General features: G+C 36.9%; 2 pseudogenes; both read left to right on the forward strand.

The window, feature by feature from the left end:
• Window positions 1–3,840: 3,840 nt before the first annotated feature.
• On the forward strand, window positions 3,841–9,757 carry LOC149116523 (uncharacterized; annotated as a pseudogene).
• Window positions 9,758–10,868: 1,111 nt separating this feature from the next.
• Window positions 10,869–17,429, forward strand: LOC149116524 (uncharacterized; annotated as a pseudogene).
• Window positions 17,430–19,131: the final 1,702 nt, after the last annotated feature.

A 19,131-nucleotide genomic window follows, 5' to 3' on the forward strand; every position in this document is an offset into this window, starting at 1 on the left:
AAGCTATTGACTAATCAATTGCACTGTAAAATTTATGTAGGTGACGGCACTTCTACATTTTATCTTTTTCAGATTGCTGGAGTAATTGCCTCTTACTTTGCTGTTATGCTAACTCTGCCAAGCTCAGTTTGAAAATAAAAAAGCATTTCCAACATAACCAACTTCCAAGTAATGAATGACTTGATAACAGCAAATATTTCCTTATTGATATATATTATTTACTGGAAAAAAATAAATGTATATCCTTTTAGATTTCAAACTAGGGTTAGCCCAGGTGTAATTATTTTGCAACTCGCAATTCTTATGTCATATAAGCAGGAAAAACAATAACAATAGCAAGATCCGCGCTGATTTCAAATTGCTATTACTTAAAAGCTATAGTGGTAGAACTTTCTGACTTTCTCATGTTATATCGTCACAGCAATCGCATTTTCCTACGCAGGTCTTTTTCTCAAGGCCATTGTAAAATTAGAACTTTTTTCTATTGTCATTTTAATTTAGCAGACGAATCGATTCACCCTCTTCACTTACAGCTATTCAGTGAAGTACACTGTCTGTCCGTCCATCCATCCAGCCAGTCATTGAGATAAATGGAAGAACTTCAGGTTCAATTTTTTTCTTTCAACATATCTATTCAGTTGCTGATCAAAAGCTTAGCGTAAATGTCGCAACTGTTATAATGGCACTATTCTTGTCACTATTTACTAGTTATAAACACAAAAAGGTCTCAGAAAGAAGCTTCCTCGTCAGTTATCGAAAGAAGGTAATCTTTTTTGTAGCCATGATAATAGTCTTGCTGGTTTTCTGCACCAGGAGCGAATTACACTCGAGGAGGGACGGTGGTTTGAGGCCCACACCTTGTATCTCTGAGAATATTCAGTCTTTACAATGAAAATTGGAGGGATTGCAGGCCTTTCATAAAGATTATATTAAACTCGGTCCGGAATAAGCCGGATGTTATCCCAAAGTTACAAACTAGGCGGGCCCTGAAATACTACCGACTTCATACGCGCGCGTGAGACGGAAGGGGAAAAACATGTAATCCTACGAAGGTAACGTTCAGGTGAAAAACTGTGTTGTTGTCAAAACAATGCCAGAGGATCAGGAGATTTCTCGATAACTTAATTTAAAAAGAAAAGTTAATGAGTCATCGATGCCAACGCGAAGCTCTTTCCAATTGATTTGACGAGAAAAAAAAAAAGGTTGAATAATTGTAACCTTTGAAGGGAGCTATTAAGTTAGAAAGAGAACTATAAACGCTTTGCCAGTGACAACGTATTATCCTGAATAGGTAGTTATATGATATTGAAATTTGCTCAATAAAAGCTTGCATGGTGAAATGCTTTAATAGTTTGAAGTTTGTATAGTATAGTAGCATGTTTGTTGTGAATTCATAACTTCCAGTTATCTCACACGGAGAGAACAGTTAACATCCAAAAACAGCTGGTGAGTTCCTTTGCGTCATGTAGAAACACGGTTTTCTTGGTACTTTTTGTTTTTAATTAAATCGCGCGGCCGGTGGTAATACATTGCAAATGCTCTCCAAACATTTTCAAAACGTCATACGTATTACTAGCAATAAATTTTAATCAATTTTCTAGGGTGAATTAGAAAGAGTGAAACATCCACCGGAAGATAGAAATTGAAAGCCTCGGAAGGAGTCTACGAAAATGTTTGCATTATACTGAACACAACTAATGATTTGCCCGATGAAATCATTTTCATTTAAATAGAGAAACAACGCCCATGAGATCCCTATAGTTTCTTCAAATGGAGGTAATTTCAAGAAGGGCTAACAGAAAAGAAATAAATAACGGAGGTGACACAAAGTACATAAAAAACAAAACTATAAAGAAAATTAAACGCACCACTACCAATGATCTGTGATAGGAAGATAAATAACAAATATTTACTTTCTATTGACTTTACAATGGGAACAAAATAATGAACTATATGCCTGTTGAAACTGTGTTAACGTATTCAAATTGAAATTTAAGAAGTCTTTTACCACTTCTAGTAAAATAATGTGATTTTATTTTCCCTGCGAGAGGCTGAGCTTCTAAGTAGCAAGAAAAAAACATCGAAATAATCACCATTCTCCTACTGTAATTATACCTTCTCAAGTGACAGCTTTGTCGGAAGCTTTCGTCAGTGGGGACCAAGACATGCCGACCTCAAATGTCATCACTTTGTGATCAAATTCGCTTTCGCATTTACGGGTCTCTCTATCAACAGCCGACGAATTGAAGTTGATTATTATAGGCAGTTTGAAGACGTATAGGTACCTTGCCAATGTTTCTGGACCTATTTGAATATGTTGAGTAAAACAAACCATTCTGGCTTTGTTGTTATTCCAAAAAAAATTAGAAAAAAAGAAAAGATCGAGAAAGCATGGTTAAACTATCCGGCTTGCAGTTACAAATTGACTCGTCTCCGGATCGAACGATCCGATTTCGATCCCTGGCCGAGGACATTGCGCTGTAGTCTTAAGCAAGACGCTACTCTCACAGTGCCGCCTCTACCCAGGTGTATAAATGGGTACAGCAGAACTTAATGCTGGAGGTAACCTGCGATTGACTAGCATCCCATCCAGTGGGGAGTAGAAATATTCTTAGTCGCTTTACGCAACAGAAACCGGGATAAACTCCGGCCTGATGAGCCACCAGACCTTACCTTAGCTACGAAGTTAATTCGCATGAAGATGGAGTGAACAAAACCCAGAACAACCGTTTTGATATCGATTATATGGTCCATGCAAGCAAAACACCGTAGACATTAATGTTTCCCCTATTTTATTTCAACAATGATAACACTTGTCAAGTTCGTTCTCTCCCAACACTCAATGAGATCTTCCAGGCACGTGGAATGAAAATTATCAAAAAAATAGCAAAAGGAAGGCGCAATTTTGGTTTTGTATAATTAAACATACAGGGTTTATTTGCACACACTTAACAATTTTTCAACACTGGTAGGAATGAATCAGGGAATAATTTTTCCGTGACTTTCTTTTTATGTTTGACTGGTTTGTTTGTTTTTCCCTTTTTTTTTTATTTTTGTCTTTAAAAAAATATATTAACATGTTCATTACGTTTCACAAAGGCATAAGAAAAACGAACTGTAAGGTACAGAGCGATAATAAAAGAATGAATAACATAAAGGAAAGGAGTAAAATTTGTCGACTCTTATTTTTCTGCAGATACCGTCTCAAATCGTTCATAAAATCGATGAAATCGTTAAATAGCCCGTTGCGGCATATTTGAATATTTGCTCGCCTAAATATCTTGTCTTCGACGCGTTTGGGTTTTGCTTGATTTTTTCCCTTCCTTTTTCTATTTATTTCATGTTAAGAAAGAAAAGTGAAAACAAAAAGAAAAGAAAGAAAAGAAGGAAAAGAAGAAAAGGAAAGTAAAGAAAAGATTGTTTGTATAAGGTATTGTAATGATAAACATCTGGGAATTTCCCATGTAAGAAAAACACCATGCACTCTCCTTTTAAACATTTGATGCAAGACAACACGATACATAGTACATAGCTTTTATTTTCAACGAACCTTTTAAAAAGAGACGAATTATTAACGGAGTTAATTGCAGGCCCTCTGCAGGTCACTGAAGAGAAAAAAAAAATCAACTGCATACTAATTTAAATTAAATATGCGATATTGTTAAAAGTGAATTTCAAATATGAATTAGGAATACAGGCTGGCGTCTCTCCCGACGCTATTAAAGACGATGAAACAAAAACATACCCATTGAAAAAAAACGTAATTAACTTGCAAGACTGATAACAAAGTGAAACTTTTTACGATTTGAGGTTCCTTTGAATCTCAAGCGATCAATGATCATGCCTTCAAGAGTGACATCTAACGAAGTTCCTATGCACAGTGAACAGGGAATGCCTTCATCGATTTCAATTCAACCTATGAGGAGTGATGTGACAGCAGTTGACAATTCGATTTCTGCAGAAACAAATGTCAACGAACAGATGCTTAAAATAGTCGACGACATCTATAGTCCGGTGTTAAAACTGATGAAGTGTTTTGGAATATACTCTGAACAGACAAACTTAAAACACTTGGCATATGCTTCTGGGCGTTGCAGAAAACTGGTTTATCGCACACGCATTTATTGTGTTGTGGTAGTTTCCGGGTTCTGGTTGAATTTCATTATGTCTTTTGCCGGTGTTTTTCTTGGAAATAACATCTATCTCTTCATAACGGTCAGCTTACGGTGTCTTTTAATTGCACTGAACGCCACAATTTCCTTGATTGAACAATGGGTGCCTCTAGGAGATTCGAAGAAACCCCGGTTTGAAAATTTCTTTCGAAATTTAATCGCCATCAATAGCAATGTTACTTCAGAAAAGGTGAAAAGTAAGTCCAAAAAGGGCATAGTTATATTTTGCTTTTTTTTTTGTCTGTGGTGCCATAGGTACCTTAACCACCTATCTAATGTTGGACTTTAAAAAGAAAAGGACCGATTTTCGTTTGTGTTAGACATATTTTTAAGGGTTTTTTTTTTTTTTTTTTTTTTTTTGCATCGTCACTTGTATGAAATCGTTGAGCTGGGCGGCAGTATCTACATTATATTAGTGTAGTGTGGATATTGATCATTCAACTAAAATTTGCAAGAAACACGAAATATCACGAAATATTTTGAAATATCACAGCTAATACTATACATTCAATCAGCATGCTGATTGGCTGAGAACACGTCAATTAATCCCAAGTCTCTTTTCCTTTTAGTTTTTACAATTACTTGTGCTTAATTATTCCCCGTTACCATCGAAATTAATTCAAAACCTATACAAATACTCAAAATGGTTTCATACAAAAAAGTGATTTCCAGCGTTTATCCTTTATCATTTTGTCTCCCCATTATGACAACGTAATTGAGAAACTACAAGGAAAGAGGTTAGCTTTGTTTTAATTATTAAATGTCTACATATCTTTCTCGTTTTTCAGATTGTTGGATTAATTGTCTCATACTTTGCTGTTATGTTCACCCTGCCAAAGTAATAGAGCAAAGGTCAGCGATAAAAGCTGATGAAGATAATGTGAATCAACTACGTCAAAGTTGTTTAAATCATAATCCATGACTTGTACTGTCTTAATTCTCTTGATCTTGGCTTTTGGTATCAGTAGATGCTTTCGTGTAAAATGCGAACAACATTTTAAATTATGTGTGCGTTTGTACATATTTCATATCTTTACAACTGTAATCTTTTTCCAAAGTTTAGTTAATGGAAAATTGGTGTCGATGTAAAATACATTCCTTTGCACCAAATGACCTGCGTACTTTGATATCACGATTCCTAACAGCCTCAAAATAACTCCAAATGATGTCAAAATAGTTAAAATAGAAATAAATGACCAAATAAAGGTAAAAGAAAGAGAAGAGCAGGAATAAGAAGGTAACAGAGTGGAGGAGGAAGGGGTGAAATTCCTTTGAATTGACATTTTGTAAATATATTTATAAATGGCAATAATGATAATAATGATAATAATGATAATAATGATAATAATGATAATAATAATAATAATAATAACAAATAACAAACAAACAATGCTCTCAGAGTGCTATCATCTTCAAATATTAGCAAAGAGTCTCAATGCTGAATGGAACTCTCTATTGGCCTCCAGCTGCCCAGCGACCTGAGGTCAGAGACACAGTAATGGTGTTGAATGCCTGAACGTACTTTCTCAGGCATACTAGCTTGGCATATCCGCGGGTAGAGCCATGTCCACAAGCTGTCACCATACTAGACATAGAAATGAGTTAAGTTAGCCGCTATTCAGAACAGTTACGGGTCATCGGTCTTTTGTATATATAACCGTTCGACACAATTCCAAACTTCTAATATTTTGGTTGATCAAAATCATTAGCCTCATAACTTTTCACTCTCAGCAAAAAAAAAAAAAAAATAACAAATAAAATAAAAAAAAGAATAAACAAAAATAAACAAAAAAACAAACAAACAAACAAGAACAAACCAACAAACGACAACAAAAACAAAAACAATCAGTATAGATCAGTGCATAAGCCGCCCATCTATTACAAGATTGGTTTCACGCATAGATCTGATAGGAAAAGTATTGACAGGGAGGCGAATCATCGACAGGGTTTTGGTTAAACGTTTCATAAACGTAAACAATTGTCTCGCAAACTCAATCCATATTCAGCTAGATGATCACATCTAGCTTTTTCTGGAAAAGTTATTATTTATTCAGTCTCTATAATTGCCATTTCTGAGTTACTCATTCTACTGAGTTACTCAGAGAACTTATAAATGGTGACGCAAAAAAAAAAAAATTACTTCTGGGTGGGTCAGTGATATTGACTTGAAATTTTCACCATGAAAGCTTGCGTGGCGAAACTCTTTTGTAGTTTCAAAGTTGTAAATTATTACTGGTATCTTTACTGCGAATTCATTACTTACAATTCCCACACACGAAGAAAAGAATAAAACTTTCAAAAACAGCTTGTGGGGATCGTAAATGTCATAGAGACCGATTTCATTTCTCGGTACTGCACGTTTTTAATTAAATCACACTGATGGTGATAATACTGTTTATTTATTTATTTATTTAATCATTTTTTTGAAATTTCAAATGAGTTAATAACAGTAAATTTTAATTAAAGTGCTGGATTGAATTAACAAGAGGGAACACCGACCAGGAGATAGATTATTAAGAGTTTCCGAATGTTTTGAAAACATATTGCATTTCATTGTACAGAACTTTGCCCAATGAAATCATTTGCACTTCAATAGAGGAACAACGCCATTGAGATCCGAGATGGAGCCAATTTCACATAAAAAAGTAAAAAAGCGATTTAAAAGCGACACAAATATATATCTTGCAACAAATTATATGAATTTACAACAAAGGACGGAAACTAGAAAAAAAAGTACCAAAGAATATAAGAAGATTAATAAGTAATAATTTGCTTCCTATGGGATAAGGGAAATGAACTATGCCTGTTGATATTGACTTTATGTATTTAAATTGAAAATATAAAGTACATTATCGCTTCTAGTGAAAATGATTTTCATTTCACTGCAAGTGGTTCTGTTTATCAACCGTAAGAAAAAAAAAAAAACTTCGACGTCTAAATTAGGAGGTATAATCACCCTTTTCCTTCAGTAACCAGGAGTCAATGTAATCATGCCTTCTCGAGTGACACATTTCCAAGCTTCCTTTATTGGGAACCAAGAAATACCGACCTCAGCAGTTGCAGCACCAAGTGTGACAAATGACGTTAACTTCAATGTTGAAAGTCAAGAGCAAAAAAATGCTGAAGCAGTCGAAGATGTATACAGTCCGTTGCTGAGAGCAATGAAGAGTTTTGGAATATATTTTGGAGATGTAACTTTAAAACATTTTAGAGGCACCTCTAGTCCGTACAGGAAACGGAATGGTCTTAACCGCATTTATTGTTGTGTGTTAGCTTCTGGTTTCTGGCTTAATTGTATTTTGTCCTTTACGGCAATGATGTTTGAGAATGATATAAATGTCGTTGTAATGATGACTCTCTGGTGTTTATTTATTGCACTCAACGCTACGATAAGCTTGGTGGTCTTACCTATAACTAGAACGAAGAAATCTCGATTAGAAAAGTGTCTTTGTTATCTCTTGGTTACCGTTAAGACGATTAATTTAGAAAAGGTGAAAAAGAACTCCAGAATAGCCTTAGCTGTGTTTTGTATTCTCTTCATTTTCTCGGCAGCAAGTATCCTCGCTGGAGTACTGTTTTTTAATGAATTCAACATTGGTACATTTAAGCCTTGGCATGGATGGTTTGGTTTTAGGGTATTCTCATCAACTTTCCTGATCATTGGACTCGGTTCGTGGCTGCTACCAATTATCTTTCTCTGCATTACAAGCCTGATGCTGGAGACTATTTCCGAAGATCTGCATAGGAGAATGTTGCTATCAAATTCGACCCCAATGGACCTGACAGCCTTGAAAAGAGAGTATCGCAAACTATGTGAAGTAGTTGAGCTTGCTGACAAAGTGCTTGCCCCTCTTCTTCTCGTGTTTTGTTTCTGTGTACATTCCGCTCCTTTGCTTCAGTTTCTACAATGTTGCTAAACCCCGTGACGAAGATTCGCAAATATTCTTTTTGTACAATCTGTTCTGGTTTCTCTTAGCAGCTGCTATCTTAGCAGTTATTTTGGTGTTTGGATCCAAAGTCGGCGAAAAGGTATAGCTTAGAAAGTCATTCCTTCATAGTTTCTCAAACTCATACCAAACTGTTATAACAAAGGAAATCATTTCTGTGGCGGTAAATGTATTTGGGTAACCGATATTATATAGACTTTTTAGGATGTTATTCATTTCGTTTAAAGTATTTAAAGTGTTCGATGCTCTTAGCCAAAAAAAAAAAAAATTCCTAAGGTTAAGAAAATCTAATATCTGGGTCATATCCATACACCTCGAATTTCGTCAAAAAATGCGCCGTTTCATAAATTTAGTTGTTTTTACACGCCAGAAAGCACTCTTTTGAGGTTATAATAAATATTTCTTTTTTTTTTTCCCGAATCAAGTTCCAATAATTTAAAACAATTTAAAACGTACGTGAAAATCACCTACATCAGTTTGAAAGCCCGGATTTTTCTGATGATGTATGTATCTTAAATCCTATTTTATTAGTATTGCCATTATTTGTTTATTTATTTTATTTTTTTGGTTTTCAGATTTATAGCTTTCAAAAAGTTTCGCAAATGTTTCCTGTCTCAACAGCAGATGAATCGAAGGTAATTATTATACCAAAATTGAGGACGTATATACCCTACGTACCCATTTGAACATGTTATATACAAACCACTTTGACTCTCTATTTGGACATAAGCGAGTGGACCCTCAATTTTTCTTTGTAACTTTTTTTTTTCAGTTACTGATGTTTGTGCTGGATATTCAAGGCGACCCCAAGGGTCTTTCCATTGGAGGACTGGCTGTCATCAATAAATCCATGTCTCTAACGGTAAAGTCTGTTTTTATGTCAAATGTTTAGAAAAATCGACGATGAGTAGCCTAGGGCATTTGTTGTTCCAACATTTGCCTTTTTGTGTACTTTGTGATGGTGATAAATGATAAAAAAATGCACATGTGTGCTGTAAGTTGGAAAAAACAGTTTTCTTTTAAAATTTTGCACTTCGTATTTAGCAAATGAAATTTTCAGTGAACCACTACTTCAATATGTGTGGAGGTGCAGTGGCCTCATGGTTAGTGCGCTTGTCTCCGGATCGAACGGTCCGGGCTCGAGCCCTGGCCGGGGACATTGTGTTGTGTTCTTGGGCCAGACACTTTACTCTCACAGTGCCTCTGTCCACCCAGGTGTTTAAATGGGTACCGGCGAATTTAATGCTGAGGGTAACCCTGCGATGGACTACCATTCCATTAAGGGGGGAGTAGAAACACCCCTAGTCGCTTCATGCTAAGGAAACCGGGATAAGCTTCGCTCTGGCGGGCCGCTTGGCTCGTATGCAGACTTTACCTTTACCTTACTACTTCAATATTGTCAATATGTATCCTTACGAGTTTACCCTCATTAGTTATACCTATGCATACGGCCTCACTAAAACCAAAAAGAGACCCTAAGTTCAAAAAGGGTACAAATTTACGTAAAGCTCCATGCATTATATTATTATTATTTGATTAAACAGTAACTATGTTCTAAAATCTTTGGTGTTGTCTTTTTCCAGGTTGTTGGAATAATTATTTCTTACTTTGCTGTCATGTTGAGTCTCCCAAGCTAACTCATACTCAGAGGAAAAGTTGTGAAGAAAAACGAGAACAACGTTTTGATCCGGCACTCCCTCTACCGTTGACATTAGTTTTTGTTTTCGTCGATTATATTTGAACAATGTATAACTCGTTTATAGAGTTGTCAAGTACCCAACAGTTCTGAGATCGATGTAACACCATGTAATATCAAAGGAAAGGCGAAAGTTTGGCATAATTGGACAACAACCAAAAGTTTTTTTTTTTTTTTTTTTTTTTTTTAATTTTTGATTTAATTTCCTATTACATTTAACAAAGATGCACAGAACACATGATGCGGTAGAGCTTAAAATATAACCCAGAATAGCGGTATTCTATAGGATGTCTAAAGTACATTGCTTCGAGATCGATTGACTAAAATTTTAGAAATGAAAGTTTAATGTAAAATTAATATGTAAAAATAAAATTAATTAATTAATGTGGATGTAGTAAAGAATGTCGACTTTTATTTTGCTTCTGATAGTCGCGCTGAAGAGTCAAATCGATCAAATAACTTGTCAAATCGATCAAATAATTATATGGCCCAGAGTGGCAAAGTGTATTTACGACTATATGCTTCTCTCGATTTCTACCTTCAACTTTTATTTATATATATTTTATTTCTTTCATTGCATGCTAACAGGAGAGCACAGAATTATACAACTGTCATCATTGTAGGTACTCAGCATTGTAAGGAAAAACATCTGGACTTTTCTCATGTAAAAAAAAAACAAAAAAACAATAATAATAATAATAATAAAAACAACCAAACGTTCTCTCTATATAAAGGATTTTAAATAAACCTTTGATGCGGGACAACAAAACATGTTGTTTTCGTCCATCTTCCCTATTTAAAAACATAAGGAATAATTAACTTGAACTTAGCTTGCACAGAGATAATTGCAACCTCTCTCCAGGTCATTTAAGAGAAGAGAATCGTAATTGCTCACTGATTCAAATTAAATGCACGTTGTTGTTTAAGACAAATTCAAATCTTAATTAAGAATACATACTCTAATGCCTACAGACGCTATTAAAGGAAACGAAACAAAAAACCTATCAAATGAAAATAAATAAGTAATTTACTTTTAAGACTGATAACGAAGTGAAACTTTTTACGTTTTGAGCCCCGGTTGCATTACTAGCGATCGTAAATCATGCCTTCAAGAGTGACGCCTAACAAAGCTTCCATGCCTAGTGATCACGAAATGCTTTCCACAATTTCAATTCAGTCTACGAGGAATGATGTTATAATAGTCGAGGACTCGATTGCTGAAAGAGCAGATGCCAACGAAAAGACACTCAAAACAATCGACGAAATCTACAGTCCAACGTTGAAACTGATGAAGTGTTTTGGAATATACTCTGAACAGACAAGTTTAAAACATTTGCCAAATGCTTCTGGTCGACGTGGGAAACTAGTTCCACGCATCTATTGCGTTGTGGTACTTTCTGGTTTCTGGTCGAATTTCACTATGTCTTTTGCCGATATTTTCTTTGGAAATAACATTTATCTCTTCTTTATGTTCAGCTTGTGGTGTCTTTTGATCGCTCTTAGCGCTACGATTTGCTGGATTGTACTGTGCTTGCCTCTAGGAGACTCACGGAAATCTCGATTTGAAAATTTCTTTCGAAGTTTACCCGCAATCAATAGCAATGCAAATTTAGAAAAGGCGAAAATTAAGGCGAAAATATGTGTTGTAATCTTTTGTTTCCTTTTTGTCTGTGGTGCAATCGCTGCTTTGGTGAGTTACCTAATGTTGGACATTAGTATTGCAGCTGTTAAACCTTGGAGTCGATGTTTGGTTTTAGAATGCTTTCCCTCGTCTTTATTATTTATGGTATGGGTGTGTGGTATCTTCCTATCCTGTTTTTCTATATTACATGCTTGATACTAGAGGCATTCTTTGATGATCTGCATATGCGAATGTCATCATGTCATTCGGTCTTCGTAAAGATAGGAACCTTCAGGATGGAACATTACAGATTGTGTGAAGTGGTCCAGATGGCTGACAAGATACTCGCTCCTGTTTTATTTGGACTGGTCTCTCTATACATTCCGCTGATTTGCTTCAATTGTTACAGAGCTATTAATTTACCTGAAGAAGACAAATATGTTACCCTCGTCAGCAATATATTTTGGCTTTTGACTTCTTGTGGTCTCTTAGCAGTCATTATGATATTTGGATCTAAAGTATGCCAAAAGGTATGCAGCATCGCATTTTTTTTTCTTTTAACTGTAGTTTCGCTACTCAATTTCTTTCTTTCTATTTTTTTTTTCGCATTTAAATACCGTGCTTCTATCATCAATTTACACATTTCTCCTTTCATTCATTGCATGGTAAGTTTAAGTGTTTAAGGTCTTTCTGTTGCTACTCTCACCTTGCCTTATAAACCTCTCTGTTCTACTTTCATTTGCTAACTTAAAAAGCACTCCCAAGTTGACAATGTATTTATCATATCGTGAATTTGATATTTCTGTTTTAGATTCACAACTTCCAAAATATCTTACAAACTTCTCTTGGATCGGAGGAAGACGAAAGGAAGGTGTTTGGTGCTCTACAGGTACATAAATTGTCTTTTCTTTAATATTCACGAACACCGGGAGCGTGAATGGCGCAGTGGTGATAGCGTTCCCCCCACCCACCCCTCCCCCTCCAACCTATGTGGCCGAAGTTCGATTCCGGCCCGTTGCCATATGTGGGCTGAGTTTGTTGTCGGTTCCCACGTTTCTCTGATATTTTTTTCCTGGGTTTTACAGTTTCCCTCCCTCCTCAAAAACCAACACTCTAAATTCCAATTCGACGAGGATAGACCAGTGGACCCGCATGAAAACCAGCAAAGGCTGATGTGGCTTCTTCTCTATATGTTGTAATTTATTATTGTAATTTATTATTCATTTTCATTAAAATTTTTCCAGCAAAGAAACACCCTGTCCCACCATCTCCCTCCGTAATAAGAAAACAAAGGGGAAAAAAAAAAAACAGAAAGAGAAAACAGAGAGAAAGGGAGAAAGGGAGTGAGAACGGAAGAAAGACAGAAATGCATAACAATACTTTGTAGCCAAGTATTCAAATAAACAAACAAACTGTAGGAGTAAATAATTTATGGGTCAATGAGGACGTTCCTCATGCTTGGTAAACTAGAGAAGTTACTATGTAAGTTGACGTTTAATTGTATTTCAGTTGGTGTCGTTTATGTTGGACCTTCAAGGTGATCCAAAGGGTCTTTCCATTGGGGATTGATTGTAGTTTCCACGTCCACGTCACTAACGGTAAAACCAGTCCGTTACTAATAACGTATATATCACAGACTGATTATAAGCATTTCCTTTCCAAAAATTGTGCAATAAATCAGCGAAAAGGGTCCAAATGTCTAACTTTCACGATTTTTTTGCGGTGGAGGTTATAGCACAAAAAAGAAAACTCCTTTTTTTTTAATTTCGACACATTTTTAGGACGCATTTGATTGTTACTGATATGTACATTTAATAGCTGAGGAGGTATTTCGAAATGGTTACAATTGAAACAATTGCCAGAAAAAAAAAAAATTGTTGTTAAAGATGATGTACAGTATCTACAATATAATGGCTTAGTTTCCATCTTGATCACTGCACTTTAATTTACAAGAAACCCAAAGTATCTTTTAAACTATAACCTATATTTGTGGGAGGCGCGGTTTGCTTATGGTTAGCGCGCAAGTCTCCGGACCTAGTGGTCCGGGTTCGAGCCCTGGCCAAGGCCATTGTGTTGTGTTCTTGGACAAGTGACTAAGTAAGTAAGTAAGTAAGTAAGTAAGTAAGTAAGTCACGTTTATTGTGTATACACTTAGCTTTACTCAAGTAAGACTCTTCACTCTCACAATGCCTCTGTACACCCATTATATCTACAATATAATGGCTTAGCGTCCATCTTGATCACTGCACTTGAATTTACAAGAAACCCAAAAAGTATATTTTATCTCATAAGCAAATATTGGTGGCAGGCGCGGTTTGCTTATGGTTAGTGCGCTCGTCTCCGGACCTAGCGGTCCGGGTTCGAGCCCTGGCCAGGACATTGTGTTGTGTTCTTGGACAAGACACTTTACTCTCACAGTGCCTCTCTCCACCCAGGTTTACAAATGGGCAACGGCGCCCTTAATGCTGGGAGCAACACTGCGTTGGACTAGCATCCCCTCCAGTGAAGAGTAGAAATACTCCTAGTCGCTTCATGCTACAGAAACCGGGATAAGCTCCGGCCTGATGGACCACTTGGCCCGTATGCAGACTCTATCTTACCTAAGCAAATATTGAAAATATTGAAAAAGAAAGTATTGTCCGTGAAATTAACTTTACCTTGAGTAATCTTTTTAGTCTAGCATTTAACTTTCATTATCATGTATACCCGTCCCATTAAGAAAATGGAGTTGGGGAAATACTATGAAGATGGTCAGCCCTATGTTAATTTGGTAATGTCTGTATCTCATTTCTAACTTTTCAGATTGTTGGAATGATTGTTTCGTACTTTACTGTTATGTTGTCCCTGCCAAAGTAAAGGAGTAACCGTCACCTACTTGTAAATCAACTACGTAACAGCTGTGCAATCCATAGTTACATTATTTCATTCTCATAATCTTGGCTTTGGTGTTAGTAGGTACTTCCGCGTAAAATGCGGAAAACATAATTATTAAATCAGATGGACAGTACAATACAAAATAATATATAGATTTAGGCCAGCCTAAAAGCGTAGCTCCTGGGCCGGGTTGTTCAAAGCCCGATTAAGCTAACCCAGAAAAAGGTAGAATTTTGATTTGAGTTTTGTAACTTTGCGGTGAGGTTTCTGTATATTGTTTGGCCTTCTGTTTTGAGTTTTAATAATCACCATATACACAAAACAAAACAGCAAAAACCATTTGTATAGAAGAAAAAGTTATAATTCGATTAACTTTTAATCCTGGGTTAGCGTAAACCGGCTTCCGAGCAATCCTGCCCTGTTTCCAACAAGTTAACCCAATATGAGCCCGCGATCCAATCGATAACCAGCGCTTGGTCAGCTGTCAACTTCAAGAAAACACGTGGCCTCGAGGAGCTGGAACCTGAGCCTGCGATATGGTCACGTGATACTGGTCAGCGGATACCTTGTTTTGACAGGTGTCAATTGATCATAACATGGATGTCCAATATCAAGGAAGTATACGGTAAACCAAGGCTGCATGTCTCTGTCAACCTATTATTTGGAGTATGGCCGCCATGTTGGGCAACTCCGCCGCCGTCGTCTTCGTGCGCACGCGCCCACGAGCAATACCACTAGCCATGATAACCATGAGAAAATCAACTCATGGGTTTCCTTTTCTTTCCTATATGAGTATGGGGCTCCGCTTGGCGGCCCCCGGAGCTCCGCTAAAACAGCACATTACAGTACAGTACAGTGCAGTGCAGTGCAGTGCAGTGCAGTGCAGTGCAGTGCAGTGCAGTGCAGTGCAGTGCAGTGCAGTGCAGTACAGTACAGTACAGTACAGTGCAATGCAGTACAGTGCAGTACAGTACAGTGCAGTACACATATGTTATTTACCGGCTGGGAGGTCCGTATGGTGAAAAACTGTGACCGAGGCCTTGAAAATGCTGCCCGAGGCCGCAGGCCGAGGACGGCATTTTCAAGCCCGAGGTCACAGTTTTTCACTATACGGACCGACCCTAAGCCGGCAAATAACATGTTTATTTTTTTTTTTTCCTGAAGTAAATTGGTTTTACAGATTACAAATGGGTTTGTTTACGCAACTCTTGTCATTGAATCGGCTTGCGCGCCGTCTACTAAAGATTTTTAAAAAATCTCGGCAACGAGCGAGTAACTCAGATAGTAGACAAAGAAAGATGTATTAAAGAACAGATTTTTTCCGAACTACTTTGTGCTAGTTGCATTTATTGCACCAGTTAAGTTATCCAAAGTTGTTTTTGCGGTGTGAAATTTCGTGCGAAGTTTGAAGTTTTACTACAAAAACAACTTCTGTCAGTCGTTGCTTTTAAAATCACTTCGTCACTTTTCTACGCTAAATTGAAAAGCAGAAAGCGAGGAAATTCGTTGAGTGTATTCCACAGAAATTCTTCTAAATACAGCAACGATAAGAGAGTTAAACTCGACTGAAATTGACTCAAATTTTACGGCAAGACTGAAACACAAGATTACGCGCCATTACGGCGCCAAGCCATAAACAACCAAGCAAACTCTCACAACTTCAAAACAGTATATTGAATTTACTTACAGTGACTTTCCTTACCATTTTAAAGTGAACAAAGATAAACTTGCGTTGACTAATCGTCGATAGATGTGTAAAAAGGCAAAAGATTGACGATTGCCGCTAACTTTTAGGAGCGAAATTTAGGCAGCGGGAAAAAAACCCGGCCCGTGGGCCGTATCGTAAAAAGCTGGACCGGTCACGTGCGTATGATTAGCTAATCAAATTCGAGGATTTAGGAATCCGGCCCGCTCAGATGCTTGAGAAAAAAATAATAACCACTTATTTACCGAGAGTGAGGTCTTTGCCGTATTGACGGCAAGGTCTCGATTGGAGATTTTCCCGTTAAGACCAAACGTTCGAGGTTAATAAGTTGTTTATTGTGTGGCTTTTTGCTTTGCTTTTTCGGGTCTGTAATCGGCCCGTGGACATTACGGGAGAATATTGCCCTACAATTGGCCAATCAGAGCGCGCGTTATATCGACTACAAACACAAGCCATGTAATAAAACCCAGTGCAGTGCACTGCACTACAGTACATTGCAATAGCCTTTTAAGGACGTCCCTTCGCATTAAACGTAAGAAAGCATTAACAATTACCGGACGAAGTTTTTTGTTTTCTTCTTTTGTGAGTTATTACTGTTATCAACCGTAACCAAGGGATATTCACGGAGACTATTGTACCTTGTTGCACAGACTTTACTTTCATAAACTACAAGCAGTTTCGAATAAAATCAATTCAGTCTGAATACTTAATGGAGACTTCAATTCAGTCTGAATACTTAATGGCGACTTTATTCGTTGCTAAAGTGGTTGTCTTGTTACTACTTTCTGACGTGTTTGCGGGAAGATAAAATGAAAAAGTAAATAAATAAATGATAAAATGCAATAAAATTACACGGGTATGTGTCTGCTATCGGTGGTTGAGAGAGCCCACAACACTTATGGTAGCTATAGTGAAGGCGAGAATTGAGGTTATGTATAATGCCTCTCAGTTTGAACAAAACTCCATGAAGAGAACTATTATAAACTTTTATCCACTTACCATATGACTATATAATATTTGTGTCATGCACCTTATATACTACACATACAATTGTAATATAAATGCTTCTTGTAAATGAATGTTTAAGGCCAAGTTTGAGCTGCATAGTTCCATTTTTAAGGACTAATTTTACTGGTAGTTTGACAGCAGCTTCGTCATCGGTAGCGCTCTTTATTTTACTGATGGTTTTACGATTGCTACGCCGTCCGGAGCTCAAATTTAAGTTCAAACATATACGTTGGCCAGCTCGAGATCTCCTACTCAATGTACATGGTTGCTTTGTTAAACGTATCCTAGAAATTGTTTTAGGTATTAAATTTCTGTTGATGTTGCGCTGTTGTTGGCAGTTTGTGATCTCTCATGCTTATGTACCGTAACTGTACATACATTTAAATAAAAGTGAGCTTGAATAAAACTTGTCTATTCTGATTGGAAATCAAAAAGACCGGCAGCATAGATTGTTGTATATGAACATATTTGTTCAAGGTTACCGTTTATACCTTTAGAGGTGTCTCAGGTCCAAGCGATGTCGCGCGTCCGGTTTAAACTGTAGATACCTAAACCCCTATACGTCTACGTCTACGTCTTATATTAATGCAAATGCCGCCGCGTGTAACCAACATAATCTGTATCCCACAGGTCACATTTAAATGGATAAACAAGGGATTGTTGGTTAACAACACACGGCTTGACTTCGAGCGGTTTCGGATGTTGCTTGACCTTGTGCCTTACAAACGTGGGCTGGACTGCCACTTGTATCTTCTGGCGCATATCTTTGAATTGTGATGCTACGATATCGGCTGAAGCCTGGTCTTTAAATGGCAGAATAACGCAATCCTGACAGAGGATCGGGAGCGGTAGTGATGGACAAGGATTAATACTTACGTTTGCTAGCTAATGCATCAATAAATAATGCCACCAAATTCATAATGGTTGATCCGGAGAGACCAAAGAGTAGAGGTAGACCGCGAAAATTTGAAAGCGCGGTCAAAGTGCGGTCTTTCGTGTAATAAAATGATCGAAATAAGTTGCGAGGACGAAGCGCTGCTAAAGTCTTAAAACATATTAAATTGACTTCAAACTTCACACAAATGTGGAACAACCACTCTAATTTATTCCTCGTTTTAAACTAATCTCAGAGATGTTGATATAGTGGTTTTCCGAACCATTTTAAAAACACCTCTGAAGCGTGTGAAAAAATAACGGTAAAATATAGGTCATGTTTAACAACATAAAAATGCATCTGGTACCTCACTTTCCGATTATTTTACTTCACGGCCTTAAAATATCATTATTAAACATATATCATGCCAAGTTTCATGCTCGAACTCGCAGTATTTCCCTTTGAGGAAAACAAGAATCTATGTCAATGTGTTGGGCGCAAATAACACAATAATTACACACGAACAAGAGACAAATCAGTTTCAACAGCGAAAGTAAAAGGCTGTCATTCATTAAAATGCCGTCAATTCACTGCTATCAGTAGAAACATAACGTCCACTACATAAAAACTGTTTTTAGACGTTTTCGAAACATTGCGCGTTAACTTTGTTTAATTTCCTGTCCGCTGTCATGTCTAGTTTGTCATCGCGTGTATTTCCTTAATGTAAACAACACTGTGAATGGTTGTCATAACAAACGCAAGATATTTCCTGTAACCTTAATGTTTTCGATTCAACAAAACGCTTTAAGTTCGTTCAGACACAATAATGGGTCAACTTGGAATGCTGTTTAGCATTAAGGACGTTAAAGGACTGTAAATTAATCGAGTTGAAATATCTTGAAGCAAATCAAAATCGTGCCCTTATTCTAATTTGGTAAACAGCCGACCTCCGTTCAAGTTCAAGAAGTGGAGAGGTTAATTTGGCAATGTATTACTGGTACAACAACAAAATCAAACCGAAGTCATCAAAAGTGTAAGTTTAAAAGTGTAGTGGCAAGTTCCAAATAAATTTCGCCTACATAAATTGGAAACAAGAAGTGAAACGGTCTGACCTGAAACAAATAAACAAACTATTAATACGACTAAGTTAATCCTAAAATGTTACAGAAAACATACCTAAAAGCCGTCGATTCCCCTCAATACCACTCCACATTGCCTCAAAGAGCCCAAGCTT

Source organism: Orbicella faveolata, unplaced genomic scaffold (genome assembly GCF_042242905.1).
Source record: "Orbicella faveolata isolate gen_17 unplaced genomic scaffold, um_ofav_v1 contig_12, whole genome shotgun sequence".
Taxonomy (NCBI): Eukaryota; Metazoa; Cnidaria; class Anthozoa; order Scleractinia; family Merulinidae; genus Orbicella; species Orbicella faveolata.